We start from the raw sequence: 14,128 nt of genomic DNA, 5'->3' as shown, positions 1-14,128 counted from the left end.
CACACCCTTTATCCCAGCAATTCCACTCCTAGTATACATACTCCTTGACGAAGCCTTCCCTATGTGTTCCAGGAGTCTTATAAATTATTGTTTAGAGCAGAAGTGTTTCTAATAGAACAAAAATGGAAAACCTAGCTGGGCTTGGTGGCATGTACCTGTGGTCCCAGCTACTCAGGAAGCTGAGGTGGGAGGACCACTTGAGCCCAGGAGTTCGAGGCTACAGTGAGCTATGATCTCATCACTGCATTCCAGCCTGAGCAACAAACACAGTGAGACCCTGTCTCTAAAAATAAGAAAGCGGGGGGACCTCAAATGTTTGTTCATAGTAAAGTGGAAAACTAAATTCTAGTTTATTAATACAGTGGAAATCACACAGCAATAAAATGAACAAATCACAGCTTTACACATCAATGTGGCTGGATTGTCAAAAGGAAAGGGAATAATGGTGACGGGAGTCAGTGTAGTGGTTACATCTTCAGGGAAGCAAAGGGTATATGGGAAGGCCACACAGTTGGGAGCTGGTCTGCTAAGACGGGCTATATTTTATTTCATGGCCTGGGTAATGATTACACAAATGTTGGCTTTATCTTTTAATTGTACTTATTGGCCGGGCACGGTGGCTCATGCCTGTAATCCCAACACTTTGGTAGGCCGAGGCGGGCGGATCACGAGGTCAGGAGATCGAGACCATCCTGGCTAACACAGTGAAACCCCGTCTCTACTAAAAATACAAAAAAATTAGCCAGGCGTGGTGGCAGGCGCCTGTAGTCCCAGCTATTCGGGAAGCTGAGGCAGGAGAATGGTGTGAACCCGGGAGGCGGAGCTTGCAGTGAGCCGACATTGCACCACTGCACTCCAGCCTGGGCGACAGAGCCAGACTCTGTCTCAAAAAAATAATAATAATAAAACTAAAAACTAAATAAATAAATAAATAAATCGTACTTATTATATTTCATATATGCCCTATGTGTATGATTGCCAGGGTTTGAATGTGTATGTTCCTCCAAAAACCATGTTGAAATCTAGTCACCAAGGTGATGATATTAGGAGGTGGGGCTCTGGAAGGTGGTCAGGTTGATTAGGTCATGAGGGCAGAGCCTCTGCCTTTTTTTTTTTTTTTTTAAAGTGTGCACTTCTATTCAACCTGGTCTCAAGTCACTGTACAGGTAAGCCCTGGCTGCCTCCACCCACTCCCAGGGAGACCAAAAGCCTTCATACATCTCAAGTTAGGGGACAAAAAAGGCGGGGCATGAAGGCTGATCATTCAAAATAACACAAAATAAAAAAAAGGCGAAGATTTAAAAAATTTTGCATTACATAATTTACATGAAAGCAATGCTGTCACCTCCCCTGTGTGGACTAGGGAAAGGACCAGGCCATTCTCCTTAGAGAGAAGTGGGGTGGCTTTTAGGAGCTTTGTTAGGGGCTTCCTGTAACAATGCATCTCATGATATTTGGAATGACTATTAAAAAAAGAACAGTGTACAATCAAAGTCCTCGGCCACACTGTAGAACTTTGGGGGATGCTCGCTCCAACCAACTGCTGTCACCTTCACTGTTCCAGTTTTTAAATCCTGAGTCAAGCCAAAAAAAGCCCAAAACAAAACCACAACAACAAAAATAAAGCCATGCCAATCTTATCTTGTTTTCTGCGCGTTAGGTTTTGTCAAGAAAGTGTGTAATGCAACTAAGTCACAGTCCACCTAGAAGCATTCGTGGATGATGGAGGGGCCGGACTGGTCATACTTCTGCTCGCTGATCCACATCTGCTGGAAGGTAGACAGAGAGGCCAGGATGGAGCTGCTGATCCACACGGAGTACTTGCATTCGGGAGGAGCAATGATCTTGATCTTCATCATGCTGGGCGCTAGGGCGGTGATCTTCTTCTGCATCCTGGTACATGGTGGTGCCGCCAGACAGCACTGTGTTGGTGTACGGGTCTTTGCAGATGTCCACGTCACACTTCATGATGTAGTTGAAGGTAGTTTTGTGGATGCCACAGGATTCCATGCCCAGGAAGGAAGGCTGGAAGAGCACCTCGGGGCAGTGGAACCGCTCGTTGCCGATGGTGATGACCTGGCCATCGGGCAGCTTGTAGCTCTTCTCCAGGGAGGAGCTGGAGGCCGCCATGGCCATCTCCTGCTCAAAGTCCAGGGCGATGTAACACAGCTTCTTCTTGATGTCTCACGCACGATTTCCCGCTTGGCCGAGGTGTGAAGCTCTAGCCGTGCTCAGTGAGGATCTTCATGAGGTAGTCAGTCAGGTCCCGGCCAGCCAGGTCCAGAGGCAGGATGGCGTGGGGGAGGGCATACCCCTTGTACATGGGCAGTACGGACAGAGGCATACAGGGACAGCACGGCCTGGATGGCCACATACATGGCTGGGGTGTTGAAGGTCTCAAACATGATCTGGGTCATCTTCTTGTGGTTGGCTTTGGGGTTCAGTGGGGCCTCGGTCAGCAGCGCAGAGTGCTCCTCGGGAGCCACATGCAGCTTGTTGTAGAAGATGTGGTGCCAGATCTTCTCCATGTTGTCCCAGGTGGTGATGATGCCATGCTCGATGGGATACTTCAGGGTCAGGATGCCTCTCTTGCTCTGGGCCTCGTTGCCCACATAGGAATCCTTCTGACCCACACCCACCATCATGACCTGGTGCCTGGTGCACCCCACGATGGAAGGGAAGACGGCCCAGGGGACGTCATCACCCGCGAAGCTGGCCTTGCACATGCCAGAGCCGTTGTCAACAACAAGCGCAGCAATATCATCATCCATGGTGAGCTGGCTGGGGGTGTGGACAGGCAGCCAAGCCTCGAGGGTGAGGCTCTGTGCTTGCGGAGCGGACGCGGTCTCCTTTTTTTTTTGAGACAGAGTTTACTCTGTTGCCCACACTGGAGTGCAGGGCTCCCTGCAGCCTCAACCTCCTGGGTTCAAGCGATCCTCAAGCTCCCTGGGACCACATATACACGCCACCATGCCCAGCCAGGTATGGTGGTTCACGCCTATAATCCCAGCACTTTTGGAGGCTGAGGCAGGTGGATCGCTTTCAGCTCAGGAGTTCAAGACAAGCCTGGCCAACACGGCAAATCCCAGCACTTTGGGAGGCCGAGGCAGGCTGATTGCTTTGAGCTCAAGAGTTAAGACAAGCCTGGCCAACATGGTAAAACCTCGTTTCTACAAAAAATACAAAAATTAGCTAGGTGTTTGTGGCTCGAGCCTGTAGACGCAGCTACATGGGAGGCTGAGGTTAAAGAATTGCTTGAACCCGGGAGGCAGAGGTTGCAGTGAGCTATAATCATGCCACTGCACTCAAGCCTGGGTGACAGAGTGAGCCCCTGTCTCAAAAAAAAAAAAAAAAAAGGTGGGGTGGGTGGGAGTTCAACTTTGTTGCCCAGGCTGGTCTCGAACTCCTAGGCTCAAGCATCCCAAAGTGCTGGGATTACAGGTGTAAGCCACTGCGCTGGGGCCTTATCTCACAATTTATTTATTTATTTATTTATTTTCGAGATGGAGTCTTGCTCTGTTGCCCAGGCTGGAGTGCAATGGCGCAATCTCTGCTCACTGCAAGCTCCGCCTCCCGGATTCACGCCATTCTCCTGCCTCAGCCTCCCGAGTAGCTGGGACTACAGGTGCCCGCCACCACGCCCGGCTAATTTTTTGTATTTTTAATAGAGACAGGGTTTCACCGTGTTAGCCAGGATGGTCTTGATCTCCTGACCTCGTGATACGCCCGCCTCAGCCTCCCAAAGTGCTGGGATGACAGGTGTGAGCCACCGCGCCCGGCCCTTATCTCACAATTTCTGTGGGTCAGTGTCCAGGCATAACTTAGCCAGGTCCTCTGCCCAGGGTCTTCCAGGGCTGCAATCAAGGTATGGACTGGGCTACATTGTCATCCGGAGGCTCCAATGGGGAAGAATCTGCTTCTAAGCTCATGCAGATTGTTGGCAGAATTCATTTCCCTGTGGCTGTGTGGCTGAGGGCCCTGGCTTTTTATTGTTGGCAGGAGGCCTCTGGCAGATTCTAGAGGCCACCCAGAGTTCCTTGCCATGTGGGCTTCCTCAACATGTGGGTTATTTCATCAAGCCAGCAAGGAGAATCTACTGATTCAATCTGCTAACACAGAGTCTTATATAACATGATATAATCTGGAAATGACAGCCCACCACCTTTGCCATATTCATTAGAAGTGGGTCATAGGTTCTGCCCACATGCAAAGTGAGGGGATCACACAAGGATGTGGACACTAGGAGGTGGGAATTATTAGGATTCTACTTAGGGTTAGTCAGCTGCAACTGCTTATTGTTTTGGAAGGTGTTGCCTATTTTTTTTCCCTTTTTTTTCTTATCAATTTACAAGACCTCTATAGATTAAATAAACACACTCTTTGTTTGCCACATAAGGTGCTGCTTCAATACTTTTTTTTTTGTTTTTGAGACAAAGTCTCACTCTGTTTCCCAGTCTGGTGTGCAGTGGTGTAATCATGGCTCATTGCAGCCTCGACCTCCTGGGCTCAAGCGATCCTCCCACCTCAGCCTCCTGAGTAGCTGGGACTACAAGCACCAGCACACTTGGCTAATTATTTTTATTTTTAGTAGAGATAGGGTCTCACTATGTTGCCCAGGCTGGTCTCAAACTCCCAGGCTCACGCAATCCTCCTGCCTCAGCCTCCCAAAGTGCTGGCTTTACAGGTGTGAGCCACCATGCCTGGCCTCAATACATTTTTGATAAATAAATAAATCACTTAATGAATATCTCTACTGGTTTTTCTACACATTTGGCAGCAGCAACAATGATTTCAGCAGCCTTAAGTATCAAGAGTCTGTTTCTCTTACCAAGAAAACTGAGCTGGGTCAAAGCACAGAATTTAACTGAGGTTCAAGAATTTAAACCAAGGTACTGATTTGGATTTGATTTGAAATTGCATTTACTTTGATTTATGGAAAATGAATCAAAGTAGTACAAAAGATCAACCTGCAGTGAGGCTGCAAGGCGGAAGACAAGGCAGGCATTCCTCTTGTGTCTCATGGAGATGCACCTGAAGCCCTGCGGTCTCGGCACCCCATATGGAATATGATATTTGTCAGGTTGGAGGAGCATGGAACGGTGAAGGCTTGCTGTCTTTTTTTTTCTTTTTATGAGACTGGGGTCTCACTATGTCATCTAGGCTATAGTGCAGTGGCACAATCACAGCTCATTGCAGCCTTGAACTCCTGGGCTCTAGCTGGGACTACAGGTGTGCAAGCGCCACCAAGCCTGGCTAATTTTCTAATTTTTTGTAGAGATGAGGTCCTGCTGTGTTGCCCAGACTGGTCTCAAACCACTGGCTTAAATGATCCTCCCACCTTGACCTTCCAAAGTGCTGGGACTACAGGCATGAGCCACCATGCTTGGCCAAGGCTTGCTGTCTTGTATGCCTCTAGCAACCTCGATACCCCCAAAGTCTTACATCACCAGGCAGTGCCATACATTCCCCTCTCTTGTAAGCCACATCACCAGTGCCCATTGTCCAGGTGCTGGGCTTTACGGATTTGCTGTGCCAGCCCTGGCCATGTCCCCCTTACTTGTGCCTGGACTGCAGAGCCAAGCAGTTGTCCAATTATTTCACACAGGCTTCTTCCTTTGGCCCAAGAAAACCACTCGGAATCATTCAAGACTCAACTCCTGGTGGGATGCGGTGCCTCACGCCTGTAATCCCAGCACTTTGGGAGGCCAAGTGGGTGGATCACAAGGTCAGGAGATCAAGACCATCCTGGTTAACATGGTGAAACCCCATAAAATACAAAAAATTAGCTGGGCATGGTGGCAGGCACCTATAATCCCAGCTACTCAGGAGGCTGAGGCAGGAGAATCGCTTGAACCCGGGAGGCGGAGGTTGCAGTGAGCCGAGGTCAAGCCACTGCACTCCGGCCTGGGCGACAGAGTGAGACTCTGTCTCAAAAATAAATAAATAAATAAACAAATAAATAAATAAATAAAATAATTCAGCTCCTAGGCTGTCTCCTAGAGGAACATCAACATTTCCAGGCCGTGGTAGTTATACCATCACCTTTGTGTGAACCTCTGTTCACCTCCACTACAAAGTTCTGTCATTGGGCCAGGTGCAGTGGCTCACGCCTGTAATCTCAGCACTTTGGGAGGCCGAGGAGGGCGGATCACGAGGTTAGGAGATCAAGACCAGCCTGGCCAACATGGTGAAACCCCGTCTCTACTAAAAACACAAAAATTATCTGGGTGTGGTGGCGCATGCCTGTAATCCCAGCTACTCGGGAGGCTGAGGCAGGACAATCATTTGAACCCAGGAGGCAGAGGTTGCAGTGAGCCAATATCGTGCCACTGCACTCCAGCCTGGTGACAAAGGAACACTCTGTCTGAAAAAAAAGAATACTGTCATTGATCTATTGTTTTATTGTGTTTACATTTCTGTTTCACTAGGTAGTAAGACCCTTGAGGACATGGACTGAGTCTGATTTTCCTGTCGACTTGTTTGTCCAGCTGTCCATGCGTGATCTCCATATGGGTGTCCCACGGGCACATCACCATGCCCACTGCTGAACTCATCTGAAGCACTCTCTGAATGTCCATACATCACCCAAGCCTCTATCATTGCTTCTGCACATGAGCTTGCTGTTTCCTATTTATGAGTCCGACTCTCCTACTAGGTAGTGAACAACTGAAGACAGAAACCAGGTGAGTTTCATTTATTCTTGTATCCCTGCTGCCCAACACAGTGCCTGCCACATAGGGGTTAATTCATGTTCGTTGAACTGAACCAGATATTTGTATCTTCAGGGCCAGTTACCTAAGAAATGCTCAAGACCTGTTTGTTACATTACATTCTAGAAAAGATGCTTCTCCCAAAGCCTTCTGCCCACCCTCCTTCTCTGGCAGGCTTGGATTAACACTGAGAGCCAATAGTTTGTCACATAGCAACAATAGTAAAGAATGAGCTACTGCAGAATAGAGCAGACGCTTGCCTGCTGCAGAGAGCAGAGCAGAGCTATTTTGAGATCCTTTAGGTAGAGTCACAGTCTGATAGGTCCACACATTGTGGCTATAGTTACCACACATGGCATCAGCTTAGGGGATACAAGGCATCAAAAAAATCTTATTTGCATATCAGTTTCTTTTGCCATCCTTTGAAGAATCCTTTTAGAATATAAAGGACTAGGCCGGGTATGGTGGCTCGTTCCTGTAATCTTCGCACTTTGGGAGGCAGAGGCAGGCTAGTCCTTTTCAGGGCCAGAAAGCCCTTGTTGCTGTAGTAGCATAGATGAGGTTGGGGCAGGTGGGGATCCACTAACCCTGACCAGATTCACAAATCAATGGTATATATTCATCTGAACAATAAGTTTGGGTTGAGTCCCTCTTCATCAGGTCTTAAATTAGGAGCTGGGAAAGAGAGATGGATGACACGGTCACCTTCCCTGCTGTGCAGGAAAGGCTGACAAGGACCCAGGCAACTATAATATGGTGTGTAATGTAGGTGATTCAAAAGTACAGGATAGGCTGGGAATGGTGGCTCACACCTATAATCCCAGCACTTTGGGAGGCTGAGGCAGGAGGATCGCTTGAGGCCAGGAGTTCGAGACCAGCCTGGACAACATACTGAGAGCTGTCTCTATTAAAATAATAATAATAGCCAGGCACGGTGGCTCACGCCTGTCATCCCAGCACTTTGGGAGGCTGAGGCAGGTGGATCACGAGGCAAGAAGATCTAGACCATCCTGGCGAACACGGTGAAACCCTGTCTCTAATAAAAATGCAAAAAAAAATAGCCAGGTGTGGTGGCGGGCACCTGTAGTCTCAGCTACTGGGGAGGCTGAGGCAGGAGAATGGCGTAAACCCGGGAGGCGGAGCTTGCAGTGAGCCAAGATCACGCCACTGCATTCCAGCCTGGGCGACAGAGGAAGACTCCATCTCAAAAAATAAATAAGTGAACAACTAAAAAATAATAATAATAAAAGAAGACCAGGCACAGTGGCTCATGCCTGTAATCCCAGCACTCTGGGAGTCTGAGGCGGGAGGATCACCTGAGGTCAGGAGTTGCAGACCAGACTGGCCAACATGGTGAAACCCCATCCCTACTAAAAATACAAAAATTAGCTGGGCATGGTGGCGGGCCCCTGTAATCCCAGCTACTCCGGAGACTGAGGCAGGAGAATTGCTTAACGCGCCACTGCACTCCAGCCTGGGTGACAGAGTGAGACTCTGTCTCAAAAAATAAAAATAAAAAAGGCTGGGCATGGTGGCTCTAGCCTGTAATCCCAGCACTTTGGGAGGCCGAGGGGGACGGATCATGAGGTCAGGAGATTGAGACCATCATGGCTAATATGGTGAAACCCCATCTCTACTGAAAATACAAAAAAATTAGCTGGGTGTGGTGGCATGCACCTGTAGTCCCAGCTACTTGGGAGGCTGAGGCAGGAGAATCGCTTGAACCAGGGAGTCGGAGGTTGCAGTGAGCTGAGATTGCGCCATTGTACTCCAGCCTGGGCAACAGAGTGAGACTCCGTCTCAAAAAATCAATCAATTAATTAATTAAAAATAATTAAATAATTAAAAATAAATAAATAATAAAATAAGTACAGGGTATTTGCCAGACAGGGCACAAGAGGAGTGTGTAACTAGGGCTCAGAGGGATCAGCGGGTGGGCACTTTATAGAAAAAGGAATATGTTAGTTGAGACCTGCAGAGTGATCAGGAATTTGTGGGTAAAGAAAGGATTGCTGTGGTATTTCAGACAGAAGGAGTATATGTGTGAATGTCCCAACAACAGAGAGAGTATGGCACCAGAAGAATAGAAATAATTCCACTTGGCTGCCGGGAGGGAAGTTCAGAGAAATAAGGTAGGTAAGCATGGATGATTCCCTGCAATTGAAACTTTATCCTAACAGCAAAGAGGAGCCATTGAAGGTGTTTTTGTTTTTGTTTTTTGAGATGGAGTATCGAGTATCGCTCTGTCACCCAGGCTGGAGTTCAGTGGTGTGATCTCAGCTCACTGCAACATCCGCCTCCCAGGTTCAAGCAATTCTCCTGTCTCAGCCTCCTGAGTAGCTGGGACTACAGGCACACGGCACCATGCCGACTAACTTTTTTTTTTTTTTTTTTGTATTTTAGTAGAGACGGGGTTTCACCGTGTTGCCCAGGCTGGTCTCGAACTCCTGAGCTAAAACAATCCACCTGCCTCGGCCTCCCAAAGTGCTAGGATTACAGGCATGATCCACGGCTCCTGGCCTGAATGTTTTTTTAGAAAAAATACTTTCTAGTTTTGACTTCAAACATCTCAAAAATTTGTAATGTACAATGAACGCTCCCCATAACACTTCTCTCCCCAGTACTGCTAACAGTTTGTTGCATATTCCATCAGCTTCTAACCCTTTATTTATTTATTTATTTTTATTTTATTTTATTTTTTTTGAGACAGAGTCTTGCTTTGTTGCCCAGGCTGGAGTGCAGTGACGCGATCTCGGCTCACTGCATGCTCCGCCTCCCGGGTTCACGCCATTCTCCTGCCTCAGCCTCCCAAGTAGCCAGTACTATAGGCACGTGCCACCATGCCCAGATAATTTTTTGTATTTTTAGTAGAGACGGGGTTTCACCTGTGTTAGCCAGGATGGTCTTGATCTCCTGACCTCGTGATCCTCCTGCCTCAGCCTCCCAAAGTGCTGGGATTACAGGTGTGAGCCACCGTGCCTGGCCCTAACCCTTTATTTATTTATTTATTTTTTATTTTTTTATTTTTATTTTATTTTTATTTTATTTATTTTTTTTATTCATTTTTTTGCATACAAAAACAATAAACATTTTCTAAAAATACATACAAACAAAAAGATGCGTATCAAACATATTAGGAAGGTTGCACATGGGAAGTCGGGGAATAGAAATGGGGGTGGGAGTTAAAATAAATGAAAGAGGGACTTTATATGGATCAGTGATAATAACTCAATCCTCTATTTGACAAAGAAGAGGGAGAAGGAAGAGGAAGAAAAAGAAAGTGGGATAAAGGATCAGAAAGGGAGGAAAATAGAAAAAATTAGAGTATGACTCCAGGGTAGACCTGTTTTGTTGTCATTGAGTTGGTTGGTTGGTTTGTCTGTTGTATTCTTCATGTTTCGCCAAGTTGGCCAGACTGGTCTCGAACTCCTAGCCCGAAGTGATCAACCCGCCTCGCCCCCCAGAGTGCCGGGACCACAGGCGTGAGCCACCACGTCCAGCCCCCACATTGCTTCTGGCCTCCGTGGTAGACCTCCCAGACGGAGCGGCCAGGCAGAGGAGCTCCTCGCTTCTACCCAGACACGGGGCGGCCGGGCAGAGGGGCTCCTCACTTCCCAGACGGGGCGGCCAGGCAGAGACGCTCCTCACTTCTTCCCAGACAATAGGTGGCCGGGCAGAGGCGCTCCTCACTTCCCAGACGATGGGTGGTCGGGCAGAGGCGCTCCCCACTTCCCAGACAATGGGTGGCCGGGCAGAGGCGCTCCTCACCTCCCAGACGATGGGTGGCCGGGCAGAGGCCCTCCTCACTTCCCAGATGGGGCAGCCGGGCAGAGGCGCTCCTCACTTTCCAGACGATGGGTGGCCGGGCAGAGGCGCTCCTCACCTCCCAGACGGGGCGGCCGGGCAGAGGCGCTCCTCACTTCTTCCCGGACGGGGCGGCCGGGCAGAGGCGCTCCTCACTTCTTCCCGACGGGGCGGCCGGGCAGAGGCGCTCCTCACTTCTTCCCGGACGGGGCGGCCGGGCAGAGGCGCTCCTCACCTCCCAGACGATGGGTAGCCGGGCAGAGGCGCTCCTCACTTCCCAGACGGTGGGTGGCCGGGCAGAGGCGCTCCTCACTTCTCAGACGGGGCGGCCGGGCAGAGGCGCTCCTCACTTCCCAGACAGGGTGGCCGGGCAGAGGCGCTCCTCACTTCCCAGACGATGGGTGGCCGGGCAGAGGCGCTCCTCACTTCCCAGACGATGGGTGGCCGGGCTGAGGCGCTCCTCACTTCCCAGACGGGGCGGCCGGGCAGAGGCGCTCCTCACTTCCCAGACGGTGGGTGGCCGGGCAGAGGCGCTCCTCACTTTCCAGACGATGGGTGGCCGGGCAGAGGCGCTCCTCACTTCCCAGACGGTGGGTGGCCGGGCAGAGGCGCTCCTCACTTCCCAGACAGTGGGTGGCCGGGCAGAGGCGCTCCTCACTTCCCAGACGGGGCGGCCGGGCAGAGGCGCTCCTCACTTTCCAGACGGTGGGTGGCCGGGCAGAGGCGCTCCTCACTTCCCTGACGATGGGTGGCCGGGCAGAGGCGCTCCTCACTTCTTCCCGGATGGGGCGGCCGGGCAGAGGCACTCCTCACTTCTTCCCGGATGGGGCGCCCGGGCAGAGGCGCTCCTCATTTCTTCCCGGACGGGGCGGCCGGGCAGAGGCGCTCCTCACTTCCCAGACGGGGCGGCCGGGCAGAGGCACTCCTCACTTCTTCCTGACGGGGCGCCCGGGCAGAGGCGCTCCTCACTTCTTCCCGGACGGGGCGGCCGGGCAGAGGCGCTCCTCACTTCTTCCCGGACGGGGTGGCCGGGCAGAGGCGCTGCTCACCTCCCAGATGGGGCGGCCGGGCAGAGGCGCTCCTCACTTCCCAGACGGTGGGTGGCCGGGCAGAGGCGCTCCTCACTTCCCAGATGGTGGGTGGCCGGGCAGAGGCGCTCCTCACTTCCCAAACGGTGGGTGGCCGGGCAGAGGCGCTCCTCACTTCCCAGACGGTGGGTGGCCGGGCAGAGGCGCTCCTCACTTCCCAGACGGGGCGGCCGGGCAGAGGTGCTCCTCACTGGTGCTCCTCACCTCCCAGACGGGGCGGCCGGGCAGAGGCGCTCCCCACCTTCCAGATGGGGCGGCGGCCAGGCAGGGGCTGCAATCCCAGCACCCTGGCAGGCCAATGCAGGCGGCCGGGGGGTAGAGGCTGCCGCGAGGCCAGTCCACGCCACCGCACTCCAGCCCGGGCAACACCGAGCACTGGGTGAGCGAGACTCCGTCTGTAGTCCCAGTACCTCGGGAGGCTGAGGCGGGGAGAGCACTCGGCGTCAGGAGCTGGCGAGCAGCGTGGCCAAGATGGCGAACGCGTGCCTGCATCCAAAGGAGAAAAGGCAGGCAGCGGTGGCGCGCGCCGGCAGACCCAGGCAGTCCGTGGCGCGGGCAGCAGCAAGCCGAGTAGATTGTAGCCTGGGCCAGAGAGGGAAAGAAAGAAAGAAAGAGAGAGAGAGAGAGAGAGAGAGGAAGGAAGGAAGCTATTTTTATTTTTTTTGAGACACAGTCTCGCTGTGTTGCCCAGGTTGGAGTGCAGTGGCGCAATCTCGGGTCACCACAACCTCTGCCTCTCAGGTTCAAGCGATTCTCCTGCATCAGCCTCCCAAGTAGCTGGGACTACAGGCATGCACCACCATGCCGAGCTAATTTTTGTAATTTTAGTAGAGACAGGGTTTCACTATGTTGGCCAGGCTGGTCTCAAACTCCTGACCTCAGGATCCTCCAGCCTCAGCCTCCCAAAGTGCTGGGATTACAGGCATTAGCCACCGTGCCCGGTCTAACCCATTATTACTAATAATTATATTTGTAAAAATAGAGACATTCTATACCTGCTATTCACCAATATGCTTTTTGTCCTTAGTAATACATAGACATCTTTCTATGGTAGCATATATCTGCCCACTCATTTTCAATTGACTGCATAATAGCCCATCATTGTAAGACTGTTCCATAGTTTTTGTTGTTGTTGTCTAGCTGTGATAAAATCTGTGGTACGTAGGCCATGCGCGGTGGCTCACGCCTGTAATCCCCGCACTTTGGCAGGCTGAGGCGGATGGATCAGCTGAGGTCAGGAGTTCAAGACCAGCCTGGCCAACATGGTGAAATCCCATCTCTATAAAAAATACAAAAATTAGCTGGGCGTGGTGGTGCACACTTGTAGTCCCAGGTACTTGGGAGACTGAGGCACAAGAATCACTTGAACCCAGGAGGTGGATGTTGCAGTGAGCAGAGACTGCACCACTGCACTCCAGCTGGGCAACAGAGCAAGACTCTCTGTCAAAAAGAATATATATATATTATTCCCACAGTGCTGGGATTACAGGGGTGATCTATTTTTCTTTTCTTTTTTTTGAAACAGGGTCTCACTCTGTCGCCCAGGCTGGAGTGCAGTGGTATGATCTCTCAGCTCACTGCAACCTCCACCTCCTGGGTTCAAGCAATTCTTGTACCTTGGCCTCAGAGTAGCTGGGATTACAGGCGTGTGCCACCATGTCCAGCGAACTTTTTGTAATTTTAGTGATATATATATATATATATAATCTCTGTAATCCCACACTTTGGGATTTTTACATATTTTATATATATATGTTATATATATATAACATGTATAGAGAGAAAGAAAGAACATAAAATTTATCATTTTTACCCTTTAAAAAAACTTTAGTAAGTTCTCATGAAATACACATATATAAAATTTATGGTCTTAACCTTTTTTTCCTTTTTTTTTTTTTTTTTTTTTTTGAGACAGGGCCTCTCTCTGTCACCCAGGCTGGAGTATAGTGGAGGCATGATCACGGCTCACTGCAGCCTTGACCTCCCAGGCTCAGGTGATCCTCTCACCTCAGCCTCCTGAGTAGCTGGGACCACAGGTGTACACCATCATGCCCGACTAACTTTTTTTTTTAAATGTTTGTAGAGACAGGGTGGGGGGCGTCTCACCATGTTGTTCAGGCTGGTCTCGAACTCCTAGACTCAAGGGATCCTCCAGCCTCGGCCTCCTAAAGTGTTGGGATTACAGGCATGAGCTACCATACCTGCTTCCTCTTTTTTTATTTATTTATTTATTTTTGAGACGGAGTCTTGCTCTGTCGCCCAGGCTGGAGTGCAGTGGCGCAATCTCGGCTCACTGCAAGCTCCACCTCCCGGGTTCACGCCATTCTCCTGCCTCAGCCTCTCCGAGTAGCTGGGACTACAGGCGCCGGCCACCACGCCTGGCTAATTTTTTGTATTTTTTAGTAGAGACGTGGTTTCACCGTGGTCTTGATCTCCTGACCTCGTGATCCGCCCGCCTCGGCCTCCCAAAGTGCTGGGATTACAAGCGTGAGCCACCGCGCCCGGCCCCCTGCTTCCTCTTAACCA

The 14,128-nt window shown here is 50.7% G+C and overlaps 1 pseudogene; it reads right to left on the bottom strand.

Moving 5' to 3' along the window:
* Positions 1-1,688: 1,688 nt before the first annotated feature.
* LOC129467890 (actin, cytoplasmic 1-like) lies at positions 1,689-2,786 on the bottom strand (annotated as a pseudogene).
* Positions 2,787-14,128: the final 11,342 nt, after the last annotated feature.

The sequence above is a fragment of the Symphalangus syndactylus genome, chromosome 18 (assembly GCF_028878055.3).
Source record: "Symphalangus syndactylus isolate Jambi chromosome 18, NHGRI_mSymSyn1-v2.1_pri, whole genome shotgun sequence".
NCBI lineage: Eukaryota > Metazoa > Chordata > Mammalia > Primates > Hylobatidae > Symphalangus > Symphalangus syndactylus.
Note: the sequence above shows the minus strand (reverse complement) of the source record. Positions and strands in the feature narration are given on the sequence as shown.